Below are 27506 nucleotides of genomic sequence, written 5' to 3' on the forward strand. Positions count from 1 at the left end.
ATTTAAATGCATATTGAAAAGTGAAAGAAGCAAGTCTAGAAAGGCTACATACCATATAATTCCAACTACATAACATTCTGGAAAAGGCAAAACTATAGAGACAATAAAATGATAAGTGGTTGCCAAGGGTTTGGGAGATGGGGGGAGGATGCATACATTGGAGCACAGGGGATTTTTAAGGCAGTGAAACTATTCTGTATGATGCTGTATCAGTATATACATGACATTATACATTTGACAAATCCATGTACTTGTACAACACAGAGTGAATGCAAACTATGGACTTTTATTAATAATAATGTATCAATTGTAACAAATGCACCATACCAATGCAAGATGTGAATAATAATGAGTAGGTGGGAAAATGAATATTTGAGAACTTCTTGTACTTTCTGTTCAGTTTTTCTGTAAACCTAAATATGCTTTTACAATAAAATCTATTAATTTAGAAAAAAAGATAAAACTTTTATTAAAGAGGCAAAGGTTTTGAAAAGAAATTTCTCCAAAGGAGATTTACAAATGGCTAACATGCACAAGTACATCATGAGAAACGCTGGACTGGAAGAAACACAAGCTCGAATCAAGATTGCCGGGAGAAATACCAATAACCTCAGATATGCATATGACACCACCCTTATGGCAGAAAGTGAAGAGGAACTCAAAAGCCTCTTGATGAAAGTGAAAGTGGAGAGTGAAAAAGTTGGCTTAAAGCTTAACATTCAGAAAACAAAGATCATGGCATCCGGTCCCATCACTTTATGGGAAACAGATGGGGAAACAGTGTCAGACTTTATTTTTCTGGGCTACAAAATCACTGTAGATGGTGACTGCAGCCATAAAATTAAAAGACGCTTACTCCTTGCAAGGAAAGTTATGACCAACCTAGATACCATATTCAAAAGCAGAGACATTACTTTGCCAACAAAGGTTCGTCTAGTCAAGGCTATGGTTTTTCCTGTGGTCATGTATGGATGTGAGAGTTGGACTGTGAAGAAGGCTAAGTGCAGAAGAACTGATGCTTTTGAACTGTGGTGTTGGAGAAGACTCTTGAGAGTCCCTTGGACTGCAAGGAGATCCAACCAGTGCATTCTGAAGGAGATCAGCCCTGGGATTTCTTTGGAGGGAATGATGCTAAAGCTGAAACTCCAGTACTTTGGCCACCTCATGTGAAGAGTTGACTCATTGGAAAAGACTCTGATGCTGGGAGGGATTGGGGGCAGGAGGAGAAGGGGACGACAGAGGATGAGATGGCTGGATGGCATCACTGACTCGATGGACATGAGTCTGAGTGAACTCTGGGAGTTGGTGATAGACAGGGAGGCCTTTAGTGCTGCGATTCATGGGGTCGCAAAGAGTCGGACATGACTGAGTGACTGATCTGATCTGATCTGAACATGCACAAGAAAATATGATTGAAAGAATTACTAGGGAAATACTAATTAGACCAGAGCACAGTGTGATGCTGCCTCACACAAATGAGGGTGACTATAATAAAGATGGACAATAACAACTATTGGCAAGGATGTGTAGAAATTAGATCCTTCATTGCTGGTGGGAAAATAAAATGATATGGGCACTTTGGAAAACAGTTTAGCAGTTCCTCAAAATGTTAGAGTCCTTATATGGCATGTTCAGTTTCTAAACATACAGCCAAGAAAAATCAAAACATATGTCCACATAAGAACAAGTACATGGATATTCATAGTTGCTTTATTCTTAATAGACAAAAACTAGAAATGATGCAAAATGCCCATCAACTGATAAACAGAGCTCAGCACAGAGGTAACAGGCAAAACGTTCTGTCTCCCAGGCTTTCCCTGAAAGGCTTTCATCTGAATGCTGCTTCTTAAAGCTGCTGCCTGAGTGTCAGGATTTTAATTTAGCACAGATATAGGAGCTGACTACAGTCCTTCCCAGAGACCAGGAAAGCAGGCAAGCACATTCCCCATGTGTTCTGTCTGTCCAGCTCCAAGTGACCAGTGTTTACCTAGGAGGAGCTTGTACCAATGTCTGATACCTCAGCTTTTGCCTCTATTGGTGGAGGGACAGGGCCCCCAGATCACTTGCCTGTGGTCAATGAGCTTGCATTCACAAGTCTCATTGCTGCTGCTGCTGCTGCTGCTGCTGCTGCCAAGTCGCTTCATTCGTGTCCGACTCTGTGCGACCCCATAGACAGCAGCCCACCAGGCAAGTAGCAAAAAAAAAAAAAGAAGCAGTTACTACAGGGCACAGGACATATCCCCTTTGTAGCTATATACCTGAGCCCAACATAGAGGAGGTAGGGAAAACACTCATCTCCCATTTTCTCCCTGATAGGGGCTTAACTGCATACTCTCCCTGCTTGAATCCAGCTTCTAATCAGCCTGCATCTGTATGCTGACTGTGATCCTCTCAATAGGGATACACTGGTCTTGCAAGCCATCAACTATTGGGAGCTATTAAAGACAAATAAAACAGCTTGGAAAATCACAACAGTTTGAGACAACCAGGAGCTCAGGCCAGGTTGACTGATGAGGTTCGTCTAGGTAAGACCTTCTGTGTTTATGGAGAGACAGCTATTTTGTCTAGTGAGCAGACACAAACACAGTCAAGGGAAATGAAGAAACAGAGGAATATATTTCAAAAACTATATAAATACCCACAAACAGATCTTAAAGAAGTGGAGATAAGAGACTTACTTAATAGAGAATTAAAAATAAGAGTAGAAGAGCATGCACACTGAGATAAGCATGTACAAAGTAAAAATTTCAGCAAAGAGATGGAAAATAGAAAAATTACAAAACAAAAATAGCAGAGTTGGAGAATATAGTAAAGCTTTATTAAACAATTCAATAGAGGGTTTCAACAGCAGTCTAAATTACACAGGGGACAGGATCTTGCAAACAGGGCAGAGAAATTCATCCAATTAGAGAAGAAAATAAAAAGAATGAAAAAGATTAGACATTTTAAGGGACTTATGAGATACAATGAAATGGACCAATATACACATTATAGGGGTCCCAGGGAAAAAGAGAGAAAGAAAGGGACAGAAAGTTATTCAAATAAATAATGACTGAAAACTTTGGTGTATCAAGAGTACAGAAGTTAAACTGGAAAGAGAGGAGGGCACAGTGAACAGGATCTGATCTCAGATGGAGAAAGCACAGGTAGAAAGGTGAGATCTCTTCTCTGAGGCCTATATATGCGTGAAGGAGATCCAACCAGTCCATCCTAAAGGAGATCAGTCCTGAATATTCATTGGAAGGACTGTTGCTGAAGGTGAAACGCCAATACTTTGGCCACCTGATGCGAAGAACTGACTCATTTGAAAAGACCCTGATGCTGGGAAAGATTGAAGGTGGGAGGAGAAGGGGAAAACAGAGGATGAGATGGTTGGATTACTTCACTGACGGGGTGGGCATGAGTTTGAGTAGGCACCGGGAGTTGGTGATGGACAAGGAGGCCTGGCATACTGCAGTCCATGACGTCACAAAGAGTCGAACACAACTGAGTGACTGAACTGAAATGAAAGGACTTTGTCAGATAGTCTTCAAAGGGAAGTATGCAGGTGGATTCCTGTAAACATAACCCTTAAACTAGAACCTCCTTAACAGAAACGGTAAGCTTTCAGGGGTAAGTTTATGAAGGCACTTGTGTTTTAAATTGTCCATCCCCCTCCCCACTGGAATACCTAGGGTGTGTGTGTGTGTTAGTTGCTTAGTCATGTCCGATTCTTTGTGACCCCATGGACTGTAGCCCACCAGGATCCTTTGTCCATGAAGTTGGTTGCCATGCCCTTCTCCCAGGGATCTTCCCAACCCAGGGACTGAACCCAGGTTTCTGCATTTCAGGCACATTCTTTACTGTTTGAGCCCCAGGGAAGCCCTCTAAACTCACTTATTATCACTCTCTTGACCATTGCTTACAAAGACCTTTGAAATGAAAAGTCAAAATTGGAAAATGCTTTACAATGGATATAAAATAGCAAATAAAAATTTTACCCTAAAGATTAGAGAGTTTACCTAAAATTTTCAGCCTGTATTTCTAAACCTAATCCTTAACAAAATAATTATCATGTCTATAATAATAATATTGTAATTGGCAAATTTCTTCCCATTCAGAAGTGGATCTGAAAATATGTTTTCTATACCTGTTTCTCATTTGTTATAGATTTGAAATAACATAAAAATACAAAGCTCTCATATATAAATTTTCTAATTTTAACTGAATCATATCCTTTTCTTCTAAACTCTTTAAACTCAACTGTAAAGCTAGTTACAAGCAAAATATTTTACCAGTGTAAAACTTAAGTGCTTAAAACTCCGAGTGCAAGCCTCCAGGCCTCTAGTGTTATCGTGTCTGTAATTTATGCTGAATGTCAGAATCATTGTAATAAGAAACAGTGAGACATAGTGCCACTGTTACATGTCATATCTGTGGAGTATCAAAAATATCTTCAATGTTGAAGTTATAATTACAGGGGCAATTGATGACATGTTATAGTCAATACTTTAACCTGAAGAGTCCACCATCATTAGTCTTTACTCACTGGCTAAGAAAATGACTCCGTTTCATAGCTTAAAGTCAAAATGGATTTGCAATCTTTGTTCAAGCTCTAAGCCTTTCTGTTCAAAGTCATCGACTAAGCCTTATTTTCATGATGAGTTTAGCATGAAAGCAGAAGCATACTCTCAGTGACTTAAAAAATTTTTTTAAACAGGAATTATTGGTTTTTAAAGCACCCCTTTTATATTACAATTTATTCAGCTCAAACATTAATATTTAATGAAGCCATTTTCTAATATAAAATCAGGTCTAATAATTTAATTAAGCAAACATAGCGTGTATTGGGCATACTGTATTTTGTCCAAAGAAAATGCTGATTTTCAATCTTGTTCTTGAGGAAAAAGATCATTCTGCTTTTAGGTCTTTTGCCACATTATATCTTAACCATATAATTAAAATGTTTGCATTTGTTACTAGGTAAAGTACCTACTTGACTGTAGTTTACCACCTTCCTGTGATAATGAGATGAAAACTGAAATAATGCATTCAAGAACTAGTGAAAATTTGAAATGGCCCATATAGAACTTTGAAATGGGAGTCAATTAGAAATAAATAAAAGGATTTAAAATTAGAGAATGAATTACAAAAGCTAGAACTTCTGTATTTGTAGCAGAGTCAATTAATAAGCCAATGGGATTCTTTTTTCCCCTAAATATGATGCTTAATGGCACAATAGCATGATAAAAACAAAAGTATAGATACAAGGGATATTTATGAAGACGGATAAATAATACTTGATGATCCACTGGAGTAGGCGTCAAGGCTAAGATGACTCCAGACTTTCTGGTTTGGAAAACTAGTGAATAGTAAGCTCTTCCCTAACATAGAAAGTTCAAGACAGGATGAAAATGTGCTCAGATGGAGAAGATAATGAATTCACTATTAGTCCCTTAAGGTCAAATTACTTGAGACATATCAGGTGGAAAGTCTATGAAATGCAGGCATTCAACATCAAAATAAAATTTATTCAGATTTGGCTTCTAATTCAAATAAGTAAATTGGACCTTGGCAAAGAACCTTGGTTTCCTCAGGAATCAAATGCTTTGCCTAGACAAGGAAGAATAAAGGGAAATTGTTCTGTGGTACTGTTATGACACATTCTCAAGACAATGCTGTTGACAGTTGTGTATCATACAGTCTGAAGCGGTTCCCATAATCCCATTAAATACACACAGTCTGACAGAGAATCACAACCCTGTTTCCTATCGAATGCCCAAATGTGATTTATGGAACTATCTCCTTCAACTGTGTTCAACAATGGAGATTATTAACACTTACTATATTTTTATTTTTCCAGTGGAAATGATGAACACATATGAAGAAGACATATGTTTTTATATTGGCCAACATAGTTATTTGTCACTGTTTTGTAACATTTGTCTTCCATATGAATAGGTTGCAATGTATGTAATTATGTAGTAAAAAATTTTATAGCCTTGGCACAAATTACACTAATTATTGTAATACTGATATACCAAATAAATTCAAATTTTAGGCTTTGGGGCTCATAATTTTACCTGAAAGCGTTAGAAAATAGCAAAACTGCCTTTAATGCCACACTTTTGCAGAAAGATATAAAGTAAAAACTGAAAATCTAGCTCTCCAAAAGTGACCACAGCTAACAATTCTTGTGACTGTTTCGATTCTCACAAACAAGCTCAGTATGAAGAAGGAAATTGATCCTGGGTAGAATAATGGATATATGAGAAATAAAAAGTAAATGCAAGAACAATTACCAATTGGTCAAAGCAACAAAGTTAACAAATCACTGTGGTGTTTTGTAAAATATATAAAAATATAAAAGTAGAGGAGACGGAAAAAGAGAAGTTCAGATCAGATCAGATCAGTCACTCAGTCATGTCCGACTCTTTGCGACCCCATGAATCGCAGCACTAAAGGCCTCCCTGTCCATCACCAACTCCCGGACTTCACTCAGACTCATGTCCATTGAGTCAGTGATGCCATCCAGCCATCTCATCCTCTGTCGTCCCCTTCTCCTCTTGCCCCCAATCCCTCCCAGCATCAGAGTCTTTTCCAATGAGTCAACTCTTCACATGAGGTGGCCAAAGTACTGGAGTTTCAGCTTTAGCATCATTCCTTCCAAAGAAATCCCAGGGCTGATCTCCTTCAGAATGGACTGGTTGGATCTCCTTGCAGTCCAAGGGACTCTCAAGAGTCTTCTCCAAGACCACAGTTCAAAAGCATCAATTCTTTGGTGCTTAGTCTTTTTCACAGTCCAACTCTCACATCCATACATGACCACAGGAAAAACCATAGCCTTGACTAGACGAACCTTTGTTGGCAAAGTAATGTCTCTGCTTTTGAATATGCTATCTAGGTTGGTCATAACTTTCCTTCCAAGGAGTAAGCGTCTTTTAATTTCATGGCTGCAGTCACCATCTACAGTGATTTTGGAGCCCAGAAAAATAAAGTCTGACACTGTTTCCACTGTTTCCCCATCTATTTCCCATGAAGTGATGGGACTGAATGCCATGATCTTCGTTTTCTGAATGTTGAGCTTTAAGCCAACTTTTTCACTCTCTACTTTCACTTTCATCAAGAGGTAGTTCCTCTTCATTTTCTGCCATAAGGGTGGTGTCATCTGCATATCTGAGGTTATTGGTATTTCTCCCGGCAATCTTGATTCCAGCTTGTGTTTCTTCCAGTCCAGCGTTTCTCATGATGTACTCTGCATATAGGTTAAATAAACAGAGTGACAATACACAGCCTTGACGTACTACTTTTCCTATTTGGAACCAGTCTGTTGTTCCATGTCCAGTTCTATCTGTTGCTTCCTGACCTGCATACAAATTTCTCAAGAAGCAGGTCAGGTGGTGTGGTATTCCCATCTCTTTCAGAATTTTCCACAGTTTATTGTGATCCACACAGTCAAAGGCCTTGGCATAGTCAATAAAGCAGAAATAGATGTTTTTCTGGAACTTTCTTGGTTTTTTGATGATCCAGCGGATGTTGCAATTTGATCTCTGGTTCCTCTGTCATCTCTAAAACCAGCTTGAACATCAGGAAGTTCATGGTTCACATATTGCTGAAGCCTGGCTTGGAGAATTTTGAGGATTATTTTACTAGTGTGTGAGATGAGTGCAATTGTGCGGTAGTTTGAGCATTCTTTGGCATTGCCTTTCTTTGGGATTGGAATGAAAACTGACCTTTTCCAGTCCTGTGGCCACTGCTGAGTTTCCCACATTTGCTGGCATATTGAGTGCAGCACTTTCACAGCATCATCTTTCAGGATTTGGAATAGCTCAACTGGAATTCCATCACCTCCACTAGCTTTGTTCGTAGTGATGCTTTCTAAGGGCCATTTGATTTCACATTCCAGGATGTCTGGCTCTAGGTCAATGATCACACCATCGTGATTATCTGGGTCATGAAGATCTTTTTTGTACAGTTCTTCTGTGTATTCTTGCCACCTCTTCTTAATATCTTCTGCTTCTGTTAGGTCCATACCATTCCTGTCCTTTATCGAGCTCATCTTTGCATGAAATGTTCCTTTGGTATCTCTGATTTTCTTGAAGCGATCTCTAGTCTTTCCCATTCTGTTGTTTTCCTCTATTTCTTTGCATTGATCGCTGAGGAAGGCTCTCTTATCTCTTCTTGCTATTCTTTGGAACTCTGCATTCAGATGCTTATATCTTTCCTTTTCTCCTTTGCTTTTCGCTTCTCTTCTTTTCACAGCTATTTGTAAGGCCTCCTCAGACAGCCATTTTGCTTATTTGCATTTCTTTTCCATGAGGATGGTCTTGATCCCTGTCTCCTGTACAATGTCACGAACCTCATTCCGTAGTTCATCAGGCACTCTATCTATCAGATCTAGGCCCTTAAATCTATTTCTCACTTCCACTGTATAATCATAAGGGATTTGATTTAGGTCATACCTGAATGGTCTAGTGGTTTTCCCTACTTTCTTCAATTTCAGTCTGAATTTGGCAATAAGGAGTTCATGATCTGAGCCACAGTCAGCTCCTGGTCTTGTTTTTGCTGACTGTATAGAGCATTTCCATCTTCGGCTGCAAAGAATATAATCAATCTGATTTCGGTGTTGACATCTGGTGATGTCCATGTGTAGAGTCTTCTCTTGTGTTGTTGGAAGAGGGTGTTTGTTATAACCAGTGCATTTTCTTGGCAAAACTCTATTAGTCTTTGCCCTGCTTCATTCCATATTCCAAGGCCAAATTTGCCTGTTACTCCAGGTGTTTCTTGACGTCCTACTTTTGCATTCCAGTCCCCTATAATGAAAAGGACATGTTTTTGGGGTATTAGTTCTAAAAGGTCTTGTAGGTCTTCATAGAACCATTCAGCTTCTTCAGCGTTACAAAAAGTATTAAATATTGCATCAAATATTGACATTGTACTGGACCTGGTCTAATAAAAAGTACATGATAATAAGTTATGGAGAGCTTTTAAAAAATTTAACTTATTTTTATTGAAGTATAGTTAATTTAAAACATTATATTAGTTTTATGTGTACAATATGAAAGTAAAAGTGAAAGTTGCTCCATCATGTCCTATTCTCTGTGACACCTTGGTATTCTCAAGGCCAGAATACTGGAGTGGGTAGCTGTTCCCTTTTCCAAGGGATCTTCCCATATCAGGGATAGAACCCAAGTCTCCTGCATTGCAAGTGGATTCTTTACCAACTGAGCCACTAAGGAAGCCCATGTACAATATATGATTCAATGTTTTTACAGATTATACTCCATTTAACATTATTACAAAACAATGATTATATTTCCCTGGGCTCTACACTATATCCTTGTTGCTTATCTATTTTTTACATAGTAGTTTGTATTTCTTAAATCTGTAACCTTATATTGCCCCTCCCCACTTTCCTCTCACCATTAGTAACCAGTAGTTTGTTCTCAAAATCTATAAGTCTGGTTTTGTTTCATTGTATGTATGATTTATTTTTTAGATTCGACATATGTAAGTTATAACATAGTATTTGTGTTTCTCTGTCTGACATTTCACTAAGCATAATACTCTCTGCTGCTGCTGCTGCTGCTGCTGCTAAGTCGCTTCAGTCGTGTCCGACTCTATGCGACCCCATAGACAGCAGCCCATCAGGCTCCACTGTCCCTGGGATTCTCCAGGCAAGAACACTGGAGTGGGTTGCCATTTCCTTCTCCAATGCATGAAAGGGAAAAGTGAAAGTGAAGTCACTCATTCGTGTCTGACTCTCAGTCATCCCATGGACTGCAGCCTACCAGGCTCCTCCGTCCATGGAATTTTCCAAGCAAGAGTACTGGAGTGGGGTGCCATCACCATCTCCGAATACTCTTTAGGTACATCCAATTTGTTATGAATGGTGGAATCGCATATTTAATGGCTGAGTAGTATTCCATTGTGTATATGTGTGTGTATGTGTGTGTGTGCACGCGCATGCACGTGCATGTGTATTTATGTATCACACATTCTCTTAAACCATTATCTGTTGATGGACATGGGTTGTTTCCACAGCTTGGCTATTGTACATAGTGCTGCTATGAATATTAAGGTGTATTTATCATTTCAAATTAGAGTTTTCATCTTTTCTAGATGTATGCCATGAATAGGATTGCTGGATCATATGGTAGCTTTTTAAAGGAACCTCCATAGTGTTTTTCATGGTGGCTGTACCAATTTATATCCCTATGAACAGTGTAGAAAGGTTTTTATCCACACTATTTCCAGCATTTATTATTTGTAGAGTTTTTGACTACGGCCATTCTGATAGATGTGAGGTAATACCTAATTGTGGTTTTGATTTGCATTTCTCTAATGGCCTATTGGCTATCTATGTGTCTTTGGGGAAATGTCTGTTTAGATCTTCTGCTCATTTTTGATTGGGTTTTTTTTTTTTAAGTATTAAGTTGTATGAGCTGTTTATATATTTTGGATATTAACTCCTTATAGGTTTTATCATTTGCAAATATTTTCTCTCAGTAGGTTGTCTTTTCATTTTATTGATGTTTTATTTTGCTGTGGAAAAGTTTTTACATTTAATTCTGTGTTCAGTCACTCAATCATATCTTCCTCTTTATGGCCCTTTGGACTGTACCCCACCAGGCTCTTCTGTTCATGAGATTTTTCAGGAAAGAATACTGGAGCTGATTGCCATTTCCTACACCAGGAGATCTTCCTAACCTAGGGATCAAAGCCACATCTCTTGCGAGTCTTCTGCATTTATCACTAGCGCCACCTGGGAAGCCCTAAGTTTAATTGGGACTCATTTATTTATTTTTGCTTTTATTTCTTTTGACTTAGACAGATCTGAAAAAATATTGCTGTGATTTATGTCAAAGAGTATTGTGACTATGTTTTCTTCTAGGATTGCTTTGTGTGTGTGGACATCTTAATATTTATTCTTCTGGTTAAAGAACATGATATATCTTTCCATTTCTTTGTATCATTTTCAAATTCCTTTATCAATATTGTAAAGTTTTCAAAGTATAGGTTTTTCACTTACTTCCTTGATTAAGTTTATTTCTAGGTATTTTTGGTATCCCTTGTAATATCATAAGTAACCAGTAAAAGAATGATAATCAAATTTATAGCAATTCAGATAAAAAATATATGCTGAAATAATAAAAAATATGCAATTAATTTTTAAAAAACTATGAGAGGAGAAACAAAAGGGCAAATAAAAAATGCCAATGCCAAAAAGAGAATGAAAAGAGCAAGATTTTATTCTCCAAAAAGGTAGACACACATGCTATGTAAATATGTTATGCAATCAACAACAAAGTTGCTATTGCTGTATCAATATTATGTATTATATTTAATTTATATTAATGTATATTAGCAACATAGCAGAAAAGGACTTAAAGTTAAGAGTAACAGGAGAGATAAAGTGAGACATTTCATATAGGTAATTTAATAGGAATAAATAAATAACAAATTTATATAAGTTTAATAACATAGCTTTAAAATAATATAAACCAAAGCATACCAGAACTATAATGAGAGAATGAAAAATCTACAATGTGAGTTGGAGATTTTAAAACACTTCTCTCAGTAATTAATGGAGAAAAGAGAGTCATTGCACATTGAAACAACATGATTAACCAATTTGACCTAATAGAGATTACCTAACAATATATCCAATAAATGTAGAAAAATATTTTTTTTCAGGTGAACATGGAACATCTATCAAATATTCTGAGCTATGAATCATGTCTCAGCACATTTCAAAGATTTAAAATAGAGCAGCATGTGGTCTCTGCATTCTGTAAAATTAAATTAGATCTCAGTAAGGAAAAGATAGGTAGAAAATGTCCAAATTTGTGAGAATGAATCAGAATTCTCTGGATAAAAATAAAATTTTAACTCATTCACAAGGGAAATTGGAAAATATTTTTAATTCACTTGTAATGAAAATGCAGCAGATAAATATGTAGTTACAGCAAAAGCAATAAAAATTTGGAAACTCCCATCCTTTAGTACTAGAATCCATAGATGCACTTCAAGAAAAGAATGTGACAGTGACATGCTTTCAGGCACCTTTGTAAGAGAAGCTTGGAGGCCAAGCATCTTGAGGAAAACAAAACAAAACCTCAAATTCTCTAGGAAGGCAGATTTCTATCACTTTCTATTTGTTCCATGGTAAAGGCCATTTTCTGGTACTTGACTGAGCTTTCTAAGACTTCATTTCCAACAGAATATTTACTTTGTCATCTGTTGAGTTCAGTTGTTCAGTCACGTCAACTCTTTGCAACCTCATGGGCTGCAGCATACCAGGCTTCCTTCTCTATCATCAACTGCCCTTGCTTGCTCAAACTCATGTCCATTGAGTCGGTAATGTTACCAGCCGTCTCATCTGAAATCCCCTTCTCCTCCCGCCTTCAATCTTTCCCAGCAGCAGGGTCTTGTCCAATGAGACCCTTGAAAGTTGTTCTCATCAGGTGCTCAAAGTACTGCAGATTTGGCTTCAGCATCAGTCCTTCCAATGAATATTCAGGACTGATCTCCTATAGGATTGACTGATTTGCTCTCCTTGCAGTCCAAGGAACTCTCAAGAGTCTTCTCCAACATAACAGTTCAAAAGCATCAATTCTTCAGCAATCAGCTTTCTTTATACTCCAGTTCTTACATCCATACGTGACTACTGGAAAAACTATAACTTTGACTATATGGGGCTTTGTTAGCAATGTAATGTCTGTGCTTTTTAATATGCTGTCCAGGTTGGTCACAACTTTTCTTCTAAGAAGTAAGTGTCTTTTAATTTCACAGCAGCAGTCACCATCTGTAGTGATTTTGGAGCCCAAGAAAATAAAGTCTCTCACTGTTTCCATTGTTTCCCCATCTATTTGCCATGAATTGATGGGACCAGATGCCATGATCTTAGTTTCTTGAATGTGGAGTTTTAAGCCAGCTTTATCAGTTTCTTCTTTCACTTTCAACAAGAAGCTCTTTAGTTCCTCGTCACTCTCTGAAATATGGTTGGTGTCATCTGCATATCTGAGGTTACTGGTACTTTTTCCTGCAACCTTGATTCCAGCTTGTGTTTCATCCAGCCCAGCATTTCACATGATGCATTCTGCATATAAATTAAATAAGCTGGGTTACAATATACAGCCTTGACGTATTCCTTTCCCAATTTGGAACCAGTCTGCTGTTCCATGTCTGATTCTAACATTGCTTCTTGACCTGCATACAGATTTCTCAGGAGGCAGATCAGGTGTTCTGGTATTCCAATCTCTTTAAGAATTTTCCACATTTTATTGTGATCCACAGAGTCAAAGGCTGTGGCGTAGTCAATAGAGGAGAAGTAGATATTTTTCTGGAACTCTTGCTTTTTTGATGATCCAACAAATGTTGGCGATTTGATCTCTGGTTCCTCTGCCTTTTCTAAATCTAGCTTGAACATCTGAAAGTTCATGGTTCATGTACTGTTGAACCCTGGTTGGAGAATTTTGAGCACTACTTTGCTAGCATGTATGATGAGTGCAATTGTGCAGTAGTTTGAACATTCTTTGGCGTTGACTTTCTTTGGGACTGGAATAAAAACTGACCTTTTCAAGTTCTGTGGCCACTGCTGAGTTTTCCAAATTTGCTGGCATATTGAGTGTAGCACTTTAACAGCATCATCTCTAGCAGGTGTGACATTTGATTCTAAATGTGTTTTCACCACTCCTACCATCTTGTTGGGGCTTCTTATTTGCCCTTGGACATGGGGTATCTTTTTTTAAGTGGGATCCAACATTCTCCTGTCGATGGTTGCTCAGCATTTTTGGAGTTCTCACAAGAGAAGATGAGTGCATGACCTTCTACTTTGCCATCTTGATGTCAAAACCCCTACTTTGTCATAGGAAATAGATAATAAAATTTAGAACTGTGCCTATTAAGTATTTCACAACATCAAATGAGATCATGCATAGCAACAACATAGAAATCAATCCTTTATTTCAGTTGTCTGTAGTTAAAAGACTGAAATTCGTATGATTTCAACCTGAGACAATGATATGTAAAGCTGACCTCCTAGTGCTTAGATGGTTCTATGAAGATTTCCAGACCCCACTCTGGACAGATGTAGGATACCCTAGGGAATTAATCAGAAAATAACCTGATGTATCAGTCATTTTTTTGCCAGGCTATCTCATAGATTCTGCTGCCATTTGAAGAAAAGAGGTAGCTGGCTAGATTAACAATATCATCTGGCCCCTTTTTTATATATTTAGCCAGAAAGACTCACTGGAAGGTTAAGATACTTTAAGACATACAGAATTCAAGTAAAGAACATGAAGAAAAATTCCCTATGTTCATCCAGGCATAATAAACATCATTATTAGTAGCAGCATGATAAATTATCCTTAATCATTAAAATTAACTTATGTATTCTTTCCATTTTGTATCATTCAAACTATTTCAGCTTTAATTAGCACCAGTCATTTTTTATCTTAATCACATTTGTATGAACATTATTGAAAGTTATATATAAGTGGGTCTTTTACATTGGGGTCTCTTATATTCCCAGTAATATTTTGTTTCTTAGTCAGATATAAACTTGGTTGGTGAACATCAGAAAATCCTTACTTTCCTCTTTACTTTAGAGGGTTTTAGTGGGTTTCCTGATCCTGATGTTGTTTTTCTTCTTTGAATTTATAGTTCAATAATTCAGAAACTGAAGTGTTTATTTCTATGTCCACTTATGGAATGGATGCCCCCACATACTTTTGCTAGATAAATTGCATGTTTTTTTGGCATGACAACATTTTCTGAACAGGAAATTCTAGGTGACCTCCTCATATAAAAAGTAAAAGTGCTTAAGCTAATGTTTTTCAAAATGTGCTTCTCAATCCACTTGCCTCAGAGTACTTGTTACAAATTCTGCCACTTTAGGTCCTACTCCAGGCCCAGTAATCAAAAAGGAGGGGAAGAGCAAACACTTGTTTTATTAATAAACTCATGCAAATTCATATGTATGAATGAATTTATATTGAATTCTTATTCAATACAAATGTATTTTTGTATTGTTTGATATTGTATTGAATTCATATGTAATGAATTCTTCAGTCCACAAGAATGCTGGAGACATATTTATGATACACCATTTTAATCTTATATAAACTATTTCCTACTTTAAAACTATAAAGAAATGCCAAAATTAGTGTGTATTTCCAATGAAGTGATGGGACCGGATACCATGATCTTCATTTTCTGAATGTTGAGCTTTAAGCCAACTTTCTCACTCGCCTCTTTCACTTTCATCAAGAGGCTTTTTAGTTCCTCTTCACTTTCTGCCATAAGGGCAGTGTCATCTGCATATCAGAGGTTATTGATATTTCTCTCGGCAATCTTTATTCCAGCTTGTGTTTCTTCCAGCCCAGTGTTTCTCATGATGTACTCTGCATATAATTTAAATAAGCAGGGTGACAATATACAGCCTTGACGTACTCCTTTTCCTATTTGGAACAAGTCTGTTGTTCCATGTCGAATTCTAACTGTTGCCCCTGACTTGTATATAGGTTTCTCAAGAGGCAGGTCAGGTGGTCTGGTATTCCCATCTCTTTCAGAATTTTCCACAGTTTATTGTGATCCGCACAGTCAAAGGCTTTGGCATAGTCAATAAAGCAGAAATAGATGTTTTTCTGGAACTCTCTTGCTTTTTCGATGATCCCGCAGATGTTGACAATTTGATCTCTGGTTCCTCTGCCTTTTCTAAAACCAGCTTGAATATCTGGAAGTTCACAGTTCATGTATTGCTGAAGCCTGGCTTGGAGAATTTTGAGCATTACTTTCCTAGCATGTGAGATGAGTACAATTGTGCGGTAGTTTGAGCATTCTTTGGCATTGCCTTTCTTTGGGATTGGAATGAAAACTGACCTTTTCCAGTCCTGTGGCCACTGCTGAGTTTTCCAAATTTGCTTGCGGATTGAGTGTAGCACTTTCACAGCATCATCTTTCAGGATTTGAAATAGCTACACTGGAATTCCATCACCTCCTCTAGCTTTGTTTGTAGTGATGCTTTCTAAGGCCAACTTGACTTCACATTCTAGGATGTCTGGCTCTAGGTGAGTGATCACATCATTGTGATTATCTTGGTCATGAAGATCTTTTTTGGGTTAAATTAGTAATTTCATTATAAACAGTGTAGGTCAGTCAGAATTTGGAGAGAGAAATTTAAGAGAGTAATGGATGGGGCTACTCCAGTCCATAGAATTTTCTTCCTCCTGGAATTTTCCAGGCAAGAATACTGGAGTGGGTTTCCATTTTCTCCTCTAGGGGATCTTTTCAACTCAGGGATGGAACTCACTTCTCTTATATCTTCTCCCTTGGCATGCAAGTTCTTTACTACTGGGAAGTCCCAAATGGATCAGACTGCAGAATGGTTAGTATTCTTACCACTTCAAAAAAAATATCTAGAGCATTATGAGAATTAAAGATTAAATATGTTTTGCATATACACAATTCCTGGTCACCCTGGAAATAAGACCTTCGCCTTATCAAAATTACATCTGAATGAAAAGCACATCTAAATAAAGTAAGTGATAATGAGAGGAGACTCACTTCTTCTGAATAGATTGAATAACATTTCTGAGGTCAAGTGAAAGTAAGAGCTTGAGGAAACAGCCAGGTAATTTAGGATCCAGCCCACCCACCAGTGGGACAACACCATGCCTAGGACTCCTTGCCACACAGCCAGCCATACTGGGACACTGCCCTGCCCACCAGTGACTCAATCTCCATGCAAGACGGGGCCTGGCAGTCAATCTGACCAAGCCCCAGCCATGTATACCAGCATGCCCACAATAGTAAGCCCTGCCACAACAGAAGGGCCCACCACACTTATATGGGGGGGCACCCCTAGGGCATATAGGTCTGATAACCAGAGGGAAGTGTGCTGCTAAACCCTATAGGGTGTCTCCCACATAAGCTCACTTCAAGATTGGAAAGATAATAAATCTATTTAATACATAGAAATAAGAACAGATAATTCAGTAAAATGAGGAGACCAAGGAATATGTTCTAAAAGAAGGAACAAGATAAAACCCTAGAAGAAAAACTGAAAAAGTGGAGATAATCAGTCTACTTGAACCCCTAGTAAAAGGTTCAAGGTAATGATCAAAACTTGGAAGAAGAATATATTTTCTAACAAAAAGTTAGAAAATATAAAGGAGAACCAAATAGAGCTGAAGAACATAATAACTGAAATTTTAAAATACACTGGGCTTCCCTGGTGGCTCAGATGGTTAAGAATCTGCCTGCAATGCAATATACCTGGGTTTGATCCCTGAGTCAGGAAGATCCCCTGGATAAGGGGATGACTACCCCCTCCAATATTCTTGCCTGGAGAATTCCATGGATAGAGGAACCTGATGGACTATAGTCTATGGAGTCACAAAGAGTTAGACATGACTAAACGATTTTTACTTTCACTTTTCAGAAGGAATTAATAAAAGGACAGATGAGCATAGAGCAATAGAACAGAAACACTGAACAGAAAAAAGAATTTTTAAAAATGAGAATAAGTTGAGAGACCTATGGAACAGTATCAGTCATTCTACCATTTGCAGTGCAGGGGTCCAGAAGGAGAAGAGAGGAAGGGGAAGAGAACTTATTTAAAAAGATAATAGCTGAAAACTTTCTTAACCTCAGAAAAGAGACAGAGGTCCAGTAAGCACAGAGTCCCAAACAATGAATTTAGTAAACTTGAAGAATGCAAAATTCAATAGTCATAAATTTGTTGCATTTTTATTCACTAACAATGAACTATGACAAAGAGAAATTAAGAAAAAAGTCCCATTTACAATTATATCAAAAAGAATAACATACCTAGGAATGAATCTAACCAATTAGATGAAAGATCTGTACTCAGAAAACTTTAGGACTCTGATGAAAGGAATTAAAGATGATACAAACATAAAGACTTGAATAATATAGTTTGAAATCAGAAAGAATTATACCATCTGTTTTATTCTTTCTCAAGATTGTTTTGGCTATTTGTGGTCTTCTGTGTCTTCAGACAAATTTTAAAATTATTTGATCTAGTTCTGTAAAAAAATACCATTGGTATTTTGATAGAAATTGTATTGACTCTGTAGATTACCTTGGACAGTATGATGATTTTAACAATATTAATTCTTCCAATCCATGAGCATGGTATATTTTTTATATATATATAATATATATATATTATATATATATAATATATATAATACACACACACACACACACGAGGAGCCTTGCAGGCTATAGTCCATGGAGTCATAAAGAGTCAGGCATGAAACTGAGCAACTGAGCACACATACACACATGTGTATGTTCAAATAGAAATGTGTGTGTATGTGTATTCAAATAGTAATGGTAACAGTGCAAAACTGGCACAAAAACAGACACATAGATCAATGGAACAGACAAGAGAGCCCAGAAATGAACATACACTTACATGGGCAGTTAATTTATGACAAAGGAGGGCAAATGTACAATGGGGAAAACACAGCCTCTTCAGTAAATGGTGTTGGGAAAACTGGACAGATACATGAAAATAAAAAATCTGTACTATTTTATCATACAAATAGAAAAGTAAACTCAAAATGGATTAAAGACTTGTAAGAACTGAAATCATAAAACTTCTAGAAGAAAACATATACAGACTGCTACTTGACAGTAGCCTTAGCAATATTTTTTATGTGTCCTTGCAGACAAGAGGAATAAAAACAAAAGTAAGTGGTACTGCATCAATTTTAAAAAGCTTTTTTTTTTCAGTGAAGAATTATCAACAAAATGAAAAACCCATCTACTGAATAGAAGATATTTGCAAATGATATATTCATTAAGCAGTTAATATCCAAAATATACAAAGAACTCAGAAAATTCACCATCAGAAAAATAAACAACCCAATAAAAACATGGGCAGATGACCTGAGTAGACATTTTTCCAAAGAATACATATTGATTGCCAAAAGATAGACAAAAAGATGCTAACATCATTAATTACTGCTGCTGCTGCTGCTAAGTCCTTTCAGTCGTGTCCGACTCTGTGTGACCCCATAGACGGCAGCCCACCAGGCTCCCCTGTCCCTGGGATTCTCCAGGCAAAAACACTTGAGTGGGCTGCCATTTCCTTCTCAGTGCATGAAAGCGAAAAATGAAAGTGAAGTCGTTCAGTCGTGTCCGACTGTTTGCGACCCCATGGATTGCAGCTTACCAGGCTCCTCCATCCATGGGATTTTCCAGGCAAGAGTACTGGAGTGGGGTGCCATAGCCTTCTCATTAATTACTGCTGCTGCTGCTGCTAAGTCACTTCAGTCGTGTCCGACTCTGTGCGACCCCAGAGACGTCAGCCCACCATTAATTACTAGGGGAATACAAATCAAAGCCACTATGAAATATCACTTCACGACTATCAGAATGGCTACTACCAAAAAAAACAACAAATAACAAGTGTTGGCAAGGAAGTGAAATAAAGCAAACCTTTGTGTGCTGTTGGTGGGAATGTAAGTTTGTACAACCACATGTAAAACAGTATGGAGGAGGATACTCAGAAAATTAAAAACAGACCTACAATATGATCCAACAATTCCATTGCTGGGTATTTTTCTGAAGAAAATGAAAACAGTACTTCAAAAAGATATATGTACTTCTATGTTAATTGTAACTTTTTTACAATAGCCAAGCTATTGAGGCAACATAGGTGTCCATATATAGACGAATGGATAAAGAATATGTGGTATATGCGCACAGTGAGAAAGAATGAAATATCACTGTGGCAACATGGATGGATCTCGAGGAAATTACACTGATTGAAATATTTCATACAAAGAAAGACAATTACTGTGTGATTTTACTTATGTGTGTAACCTGAAAAAAAAAAGAACAAACATAGCAGAGTAACAGATATACAGGAAAAAAACAGGTGCTTTCCAGGAGAGGTGAGTAAGGTGAATAGGTGAGGGAGATTCAAGTACAAACTTCCAGTTACAAAATAAATGAGTCACATGGATGAAATGTACAGCATGGAAAATATAATCAATAATAATGTAACTTTGCATGATAACAGATGGTAACTAGACTTACTGTGGTGATCATTGTGTAATGTAGAGAAATATCTAATCACTATGTTGTGTACCTGAACTATCAAATCACCGTAGGCCAGTTATATCTCAAACAACAACAAATAAATGAACAAAATGAGGGAATGGATATTAGAGATTTATAAAAGGGTTAACTTGAGGCTGCATACCTAAGAAAGCAAGACCTTCTTTCCAAATATTGCTGAGTTATTATTTACTGACTATTCCAGTAAGTTTTGGCACTAAATAACCTATTAGTGAAGTGAATGAAGTCGCTCAGTCATGTCCGACTCTTTACGACCTGTGGACTGTAGCCCACCAAGCTTCTCTGTCCATGGGATTCTCCAGGCAAGAATACTGGAGTGGGTTGCCATTTCCTTCGCCAGGGGATCTTCCCGACCCAGGGATCGAACCCAGGTCTCCCACATTGCAGGCAGACGCTTTAACCTCTGCACCACCAGGGAAGCCCTTAAATACAAGAATACAGTCTCTCAGAAAACCTCCTATAGAGACACAGAACTTCAGCTCCAAGTACTAACATCAAAGATTTCAAGGGAGGAAAGGAAGCCAGGTTGAAAGAAGAAGGGGGAGGAGGCGGGAGAGTTGGGGGTGAAAGGGGTGGCCTTACAAACGTCTCCTGCCACCTACAGATACCCAGGCGTTATGGGACTTTTCCCTGGGCCTCCAGAGAAGGGAGGACTGGAACTTGGCCCTACCAGAAATCAGACCAGACCAGAACCAGAATTCGAGTTCTCTGCCAAGAGGAGGTGATCAGTCTCTAATCCTCAGCTCAGGCTGAGGGCCCTTCGACCAGACTCCTGCATCCAGGACTGGGGGACTAGAAAAACAGGGAAGGATAGGAAGGGTTAAAGAGAGGAAAGAGAGAGGGAAGGGGAGAGAGATCAATAAAGTCTCTTGTTCCTTACCCTGTCAGGGCACTCTGGCCAGTTGTCTGCATCAGGAGGAGACCAAGGACAAAAGGGTCCCAGTTGCGGCTGCTGGGTCTGGTCCATTGGCAGGCAAGCTGGCCCCTGAGTACCCCGAGTGGTCAGGATGTCAGTCTCAGCAATGAAGAGTCCCCGCCAGAATCGCAATTTGCTGCAGGAAGGCGGACCCCTTCCAGGGCCCGAAACTGGGCTCTTGTCTAACACTCAGAAATGAATTGTCCGGGGAGACACATGTGCTGACAAAGCAAGAGATTTTATTGGGAAAGGGCACCTGGGTGGAGAGCAGTAGGGTAAGGGAACCCAGGAAACTGCCTATTAGGGCCCTACATATTCATGCTACCTTACCTGGGCAAGGTAAGGCAATGTATTGGCCTGTCTACTTGGGAAAAAAACATAAGAAATCAGAGGAGTCAGACTTATAAAAGATAAGTTCAGCAATCCAGGTATCTTGCTGCTTAAATTGCCCTCCTCCTGTGGAGGGCATGGCAACCCACTCTAGTATTCTTGCCTAGAGAATCCCATAGACAAAAGAGCCTGGTGGGCTACAGTCCATAGGGTCGCAAAGAGTCAGTCACGACCGAATGACTTAGTATGCACATATGCTGCCCTCACAATCTAGGAGTAAGGAAGTACCCAAAGTATTAAAAATGCTGGTCCTTTCATCAAGGTAGGTAGCCTTTATTATCATATTTTATTTTCTGCATATATTTTTTAGATAAAAGTAATACATGCACCTTTTAAAAGTCCAAGTGTAAAGAAAAACAACTGACCCCTTCCTTATTTCTCCCTATTCCCAAATATCTGTCCCCTAAATTTTGTTACTATTTTTTCTAGCACCTGCCAAATTGGTTATTGATTTAAGACATTGACAATGCCCTTACATTATTGTGTAAGAAGAGGCTTCAGACTTTGCCTTATTAGCTCTTTTTTAATGCCCGCCTTTGTCCCTCTTGTCCTGTGCCTTGGAAGTCCTTGGGTATAGAGCTTCTAGTTCAATTTTTCTACCAAGTAAGTCTCTGTTCTTTTGCAGGGAGTGAGAGTGGCAGATGCTTGGCTGCACTGGATTGGAAAGGGGTCCTGTGGTTAAAGAGTGTTGCAAACACTTTCAATTCTTTCTTATTTTAGTCCATGTTTCATCTCACCTCTATCACACCTGGTCTTTAGTGTGAGAGCCCTTCAACTGAGAACTAGGTTGCTTGCCTTAGGTGTTCCCTTTCCATCTTGTATCCACTTCCACCATCTGTAAACTATGCTGTCAATGCCTATCTGACTTTTTTTTTTTAATTTATACTATATTTCTTTACTCTGAATTTACCCAGATTTCAGAAAGAAGAATAGATAAATGTGAATATACAATGCACCATGTTTAACCTCAAATCTCATACATAGATAGTATAATCCATTTATTGCTTCATTGGATCACTTCTGTATAGACTGAGAGTCACCAGCTTTTGTTTTTATAGACAATATTCTTATTGCTTTGATTTTGGTAGCATAAAGAGAAAAGACTAAAACGGGCACTTTCGTACATTGATTGTGACCCTGTAAATTGGTACAACCCTTTCAGAAAACAATTGAGATGTATGTTCTTAAAAGCAATTAAATTTTTAATACTCTTGGGCTTAGTAAAATTCTCCTTCTAAATGTCTGTTTCTAGGAGCAACTTAAATACAAGAATGAGAAAATTATGCACAAATATACTTTTATACACTTATTATGAAAGTATAAAATAGGCAATAATCTCATACCATCAGTAAGAAAATGCCTAAAAGGCACAAACACCAGATAGTTGCTTGACGGATATTTATGTGTTGTTTACAAAGACTGTGTGAAAACAGTTGGAAGTTGGAACCTGGGCTGAAGGCTCACTCAAAATAGTTGGAGTTTCAGTGAGAACAGTTTTTTTTTTTTTTTTCAAAGAGAGAATAAACCCAAGAAATACGTTTACTGAGAATGTATTTATACATTATTAGTATGTTAGAGTAGAAAAGCAGTTATTTGGTCTTGGACAAAACTTAAGTATTTAAATACTTAAGTATTTAAAATATATTCTAAGAATTAATTTTTAGAAAACTGTAAGCTATGTTTTACAAAACAGAATTCAAGTACTTGAAAAACACAAGGCAATTTGGTTCAAAAGTACTTGGGATGTATTGGAATCAACATAGCTTATTTTTATAGCAGTGCTAAATAGTTTCTGAATGTCTAGTTTGATAATGATGCATGCATGTTCTTACTCCAGGGGACAGTGAAGCTAATTACTTTGAAACATTGGTGTTTTGAATTTTTGCCAAGATCTCTTGAGAATAGTACAAACCACTTCATATAAATTAACCCATTTATTCACATCATTTCTTGCTGATACAGGTATGAAGCAAATAGTTTCCCAAATTTATAATTTGTAAACCACAAAGAATGTTTGGCAGCTTGTCAAAATCTGTATTTCATAGAATCCAACTCTCTTGGACTCTAAGTCAGTAGTTCTAAGCACTGGCGTTCACTGTCATTTCATTGGAAGGAAAAGAGATTCTTCTAGGGAGAGGAGATTAACCTCTCAACTCCTGGTAATGATGTTAGAGTATTAAAAAAAAAAAAAAAAAAACTAAAGTGAGCCTGAAGCAGATAAGAATATCTATTATCAATTTTGTTGTTTGAACAAGGTTTATGATTGAGATTCAGTGACTAAAGCCTTTGTGACAATATCACTTTAAGTGAATCAGAATGACTTAATGGCCCATGATACAAAATGAAGTATCACTCTATCTTTTATATTATCATATAAACACAGAGAAAATAACTAACTTGAGATATTTTGCTGATTTTCTAGGGAAGAGTGTTTATTTAAAATATTTTTTAAAGGAATTCATTCTTCTTGATAACCACTGACTACCTTAGTCACACTAATTATAAGTATTTCATTGTTTAAGACAAAAATTTGACCCTTAATTAGTATTGTGCTTTGAGTGATTCTCCTATGTAGACAGAATTCCATTTTATTGACTACTGTTATAGCATTTCAGACTATTCAATATCTGTTACTGTTTTCCCAAAAAGGCTTTACTAATACTACATTAGTGCTATAAATATAATACAATTTATTAAAGGAAAATCCTATAAAATATCTATATGCTTATAAATCCCTGTCTATAATTCTGTTTGAAATAGTGCCCTTTGATTTGGTGTTAAACTATATATGTGCAATGACTTTGTGTGAATGTATATTTAAGGTTAAATGATTAAAGAGCATTATGATACTTTTCATTTCAAGAGGTGCTGTTTTCACCAGAGTGGAGATGGAATTATAATAGGAACTAGAGGCATGAATAAATGTCCTTCCTTTCTATAGTGGTGTATACTAGTAGCAATAATACAGTCATCTTCTTTAGCCCCAGTCATGTGATGACTGCAGACAAAAAGCAAAGAAATGTGTAACCTTGGGTAAGCTGAAGGATTACCAAAAGTGGAGCATGTTCCTTAATGAAACATCGGGTTCTTGTGATAAGGCAGGAGAGGAAATAAAATTGCATTGAGAATAAGATTTAAGTCAGTAATTCCACTGTGCTACCAGCTGTCAAACTTCCATAGGAAGAGCTTTTCTAACAGGAAAAATAAAAGTGTCTGTACTCACAAATCATCAATACAGCATTTTGAAAAATATGCCAAGTTTTGTTGGAAATGTATTCAAATACATTGGCCGTCTTCCTTCAAGACTCTCATCAAATAACCAAATCTTTCTAAGAGTTTTTCTTGATGTATTACTTCTCCCCAATAGATTGTTGCTCAAATTTCAGGATTTTTTTTGCTATTTTGCACTCTTAATTTTCAACAAATATCTCTGTTGTTCCATAACGTGTTCATATTTATGTCTTCCGCTAAGCCAGAAGCTCTTTAATGTCTGGGGCTGTTTTACTTATCTTAATATTCTAGGTGAGAATCACAGTGCCATATAGACAATTCTAAGTAAGTGCTTTAAAATAATTAATTTTTTATTGGCAAGCATTAATATTTACCGAGTCCCTACTATGTGCCAAGTACAATAGTAAGTACTGGGGATTCTGCAGTAAATAAAGCCCTTTATAGAACTTTAATAATCAAGTTAGATGATATATAATATATAAATATATATTACATATAATGTGTTTCTATTACACATAGATATGTATTTATATCAGCAGAATTTACTGTTTGTTCCAAACGGGACAAATGGACTCCTGAATTCCTTCTTTGACTAGTTACTTTAGAAAATTTGAAATTACAAATGCCTTTTCTGCCTCCTAGAGATATAAATCTCTTACCACTCAGAACTGTCTTCTCAAGAACCTGAGAACCATTCTGTCTGAAATGCAAACGTTCAAGGAGATAAGTCTCACTCTAGTTCCCAGTCCTTGTGGGAGGGAAAGGCCCAATTGGCAGGCACTTTTTAAACTTGCAACACTGTCCCCTGTCTTAAAGATGCCATCTCTTTGTTTCTCCTCTGGATAAATTCCAGTTGACAAACCTATATGGTTTTGGCACATGGTCCAGCTCCTCTCAGGACCTCAGTGCCCCTACTTTAGCACAGCTCATCCTTTACAAAGGCTCCTGCTTTTGTTTCAGTGAAGCTGAGTTCCTTTCACCCTGAGTCCTTTTCCTCATGACATTAGTCATTACTGAATAACATCTAGCCTCAGCACTTAGTGCATATGGGGAATGATCTCTTAGGCAGAGGGAAAGGCTCTTAGCTGGAGTTTGCTCAGTATTTTTGAGGACCATCAGGGGCAAGGAGGCTGAGGAAGACTGAAAGAGCGGCAGAGTGGTGGGAATGAGCTCAGATAGTACTGCGCTGTATGCCCTGGTTAGAGCTTTGAATTTTAGGTAAGATAGCCATTCGAGGAGCTTAAGCAAGAAATATGATCTGATTTACTTTCCAAGAGTCACTATAGCTGCAGAATGGAGAATAGGCTGGTAGCAAGTTGGCAACAAAAATGGAAGAAGGAAGGCCAGTTAGTAGGTAATGGAGATGTCCAGAAGAAAAAGCATAGATTGGACCACAGTGGTGGTGATGATATTGTGAAGTGGTTGGACTCTGAATAGAATTTTGAGGAAAAGCTGACAGAATTTGCTGTTGGATTGGATTTGAGGTGTGAGAGGAAAAAAGGAGTCATTGTTACATGAATATCAAGCAATAGATTCAGCAGGAGAAGTAAATACATCCATTCCACATTTAACTACTAGAGGCCACTCTTTTAGAAATAGCACAAGCTTAGCTTTCACATAATGTCAAATTGTAATCCTTGGAAAATAAAATATCCACTAAAACCTGACAAAAAAAATTGAAGTTCAGTGTATATTCTCTGAATTTTTATAAGAGATTCAAAACAGAGTTGTAGCAAAGTTTCTGATAGCTTGTGGTAATTGTGTCTAACTGGTCAGAGGTGGATAGAATTACATGCCATCTACAATGTTCCATACCTTTTGATAAAAGAAAAGCATCTCAACTTCTGGCCATAATTGTGGTCCTCTTGGCACCAGCTTCACTAATTGCCAGTATCTTACTAATAACTCAATGCCTGAGTACCTTTTGTACTTGTCAGGCGTTTTAGTTCTGCATTAGAGATGACTTGATGTGCATACTTTGACACATATGCAGAAAATAGTCCAAAGTAAATAAGCTAGTCTACTCTATAGAATTTGAAAAAATTATAACTACTTAGAACAATGGGGAACATTGCTCTGACAGCAAACAAGCAAGATGAACCTAAAGTAATGATTTGCTCACCTTCACTTGTTTTTACAGACAACATCTTGAATAATAAGTGCTTATACAACTCTAAAGGAATAATAGAAAATATATCCAGGAGAGACCACCCAAAAGTGTTTCTATAGCCAAGAATTTTCTAAAGCCTTTGTGTTGAATCTGGGAAACATAGAGTTTAGAAAAAGGATGAAAAAGAGATCTCAGGGTTCAACTAAAATCCCCATGTCTAAAATATAATTCCAAATTAAACCATTTAAAAAGCAATCACCTGAGAGCCTATTTTAGCTGCATTTGGGAATCTAGTATAGCACCGTTCAGTGGTCCTCAACCTTTTTGGCACGAGCGACTGGTCTCGTGGAAGATAATTTTTCCACTGACCAGGGTGGGAATGGTGTGAGGATGATTCAAGTGATTCATTTATTGTGTTCTTTATTTCTATTATTTTTACATTGTGATATGTAATGAACTAATTATACAACTCACCATAATGCAGAATCAGAGGGAGCCCTGAGCTTTTTTCCTTCAATTAGATGGTTCCATCTGGGGGTTATAGAGGCAGTGACACCCGGAGCATGTTGCTTGTATCCAGTCTACTTCATAATCTCATTTTGGTTGCTGTCACTGTACAAAACCCTGCTTCACAAAGATAGGATGTTGGAAATGGAAGCAAACTATTTGGTGCTTTTTGTGGCAATCTCCAGATATGCTACCTTGACTGAAATACAGAATTTATAGAGATTTGAAGTTGTCTCAATCATACTTATA

The sequence above is a fragment of the Bos indicus genome, chromosome 10 (genome assembly GCF_029378745.1).
Source record: "Bos indicus isolate NIAB-ARS_2022 breed Sahiwal x Tharparkar chromosome 10, NIAB-ARS_B.indTharparkar_mat_pri_1.0, whole genome shotgun sequence".
Lineage (NCBI taxonomy): Eukaryota > Metazoa > Chordata > Mammalia > Artiodactyla > Bovidae > Bos > Bos indicus.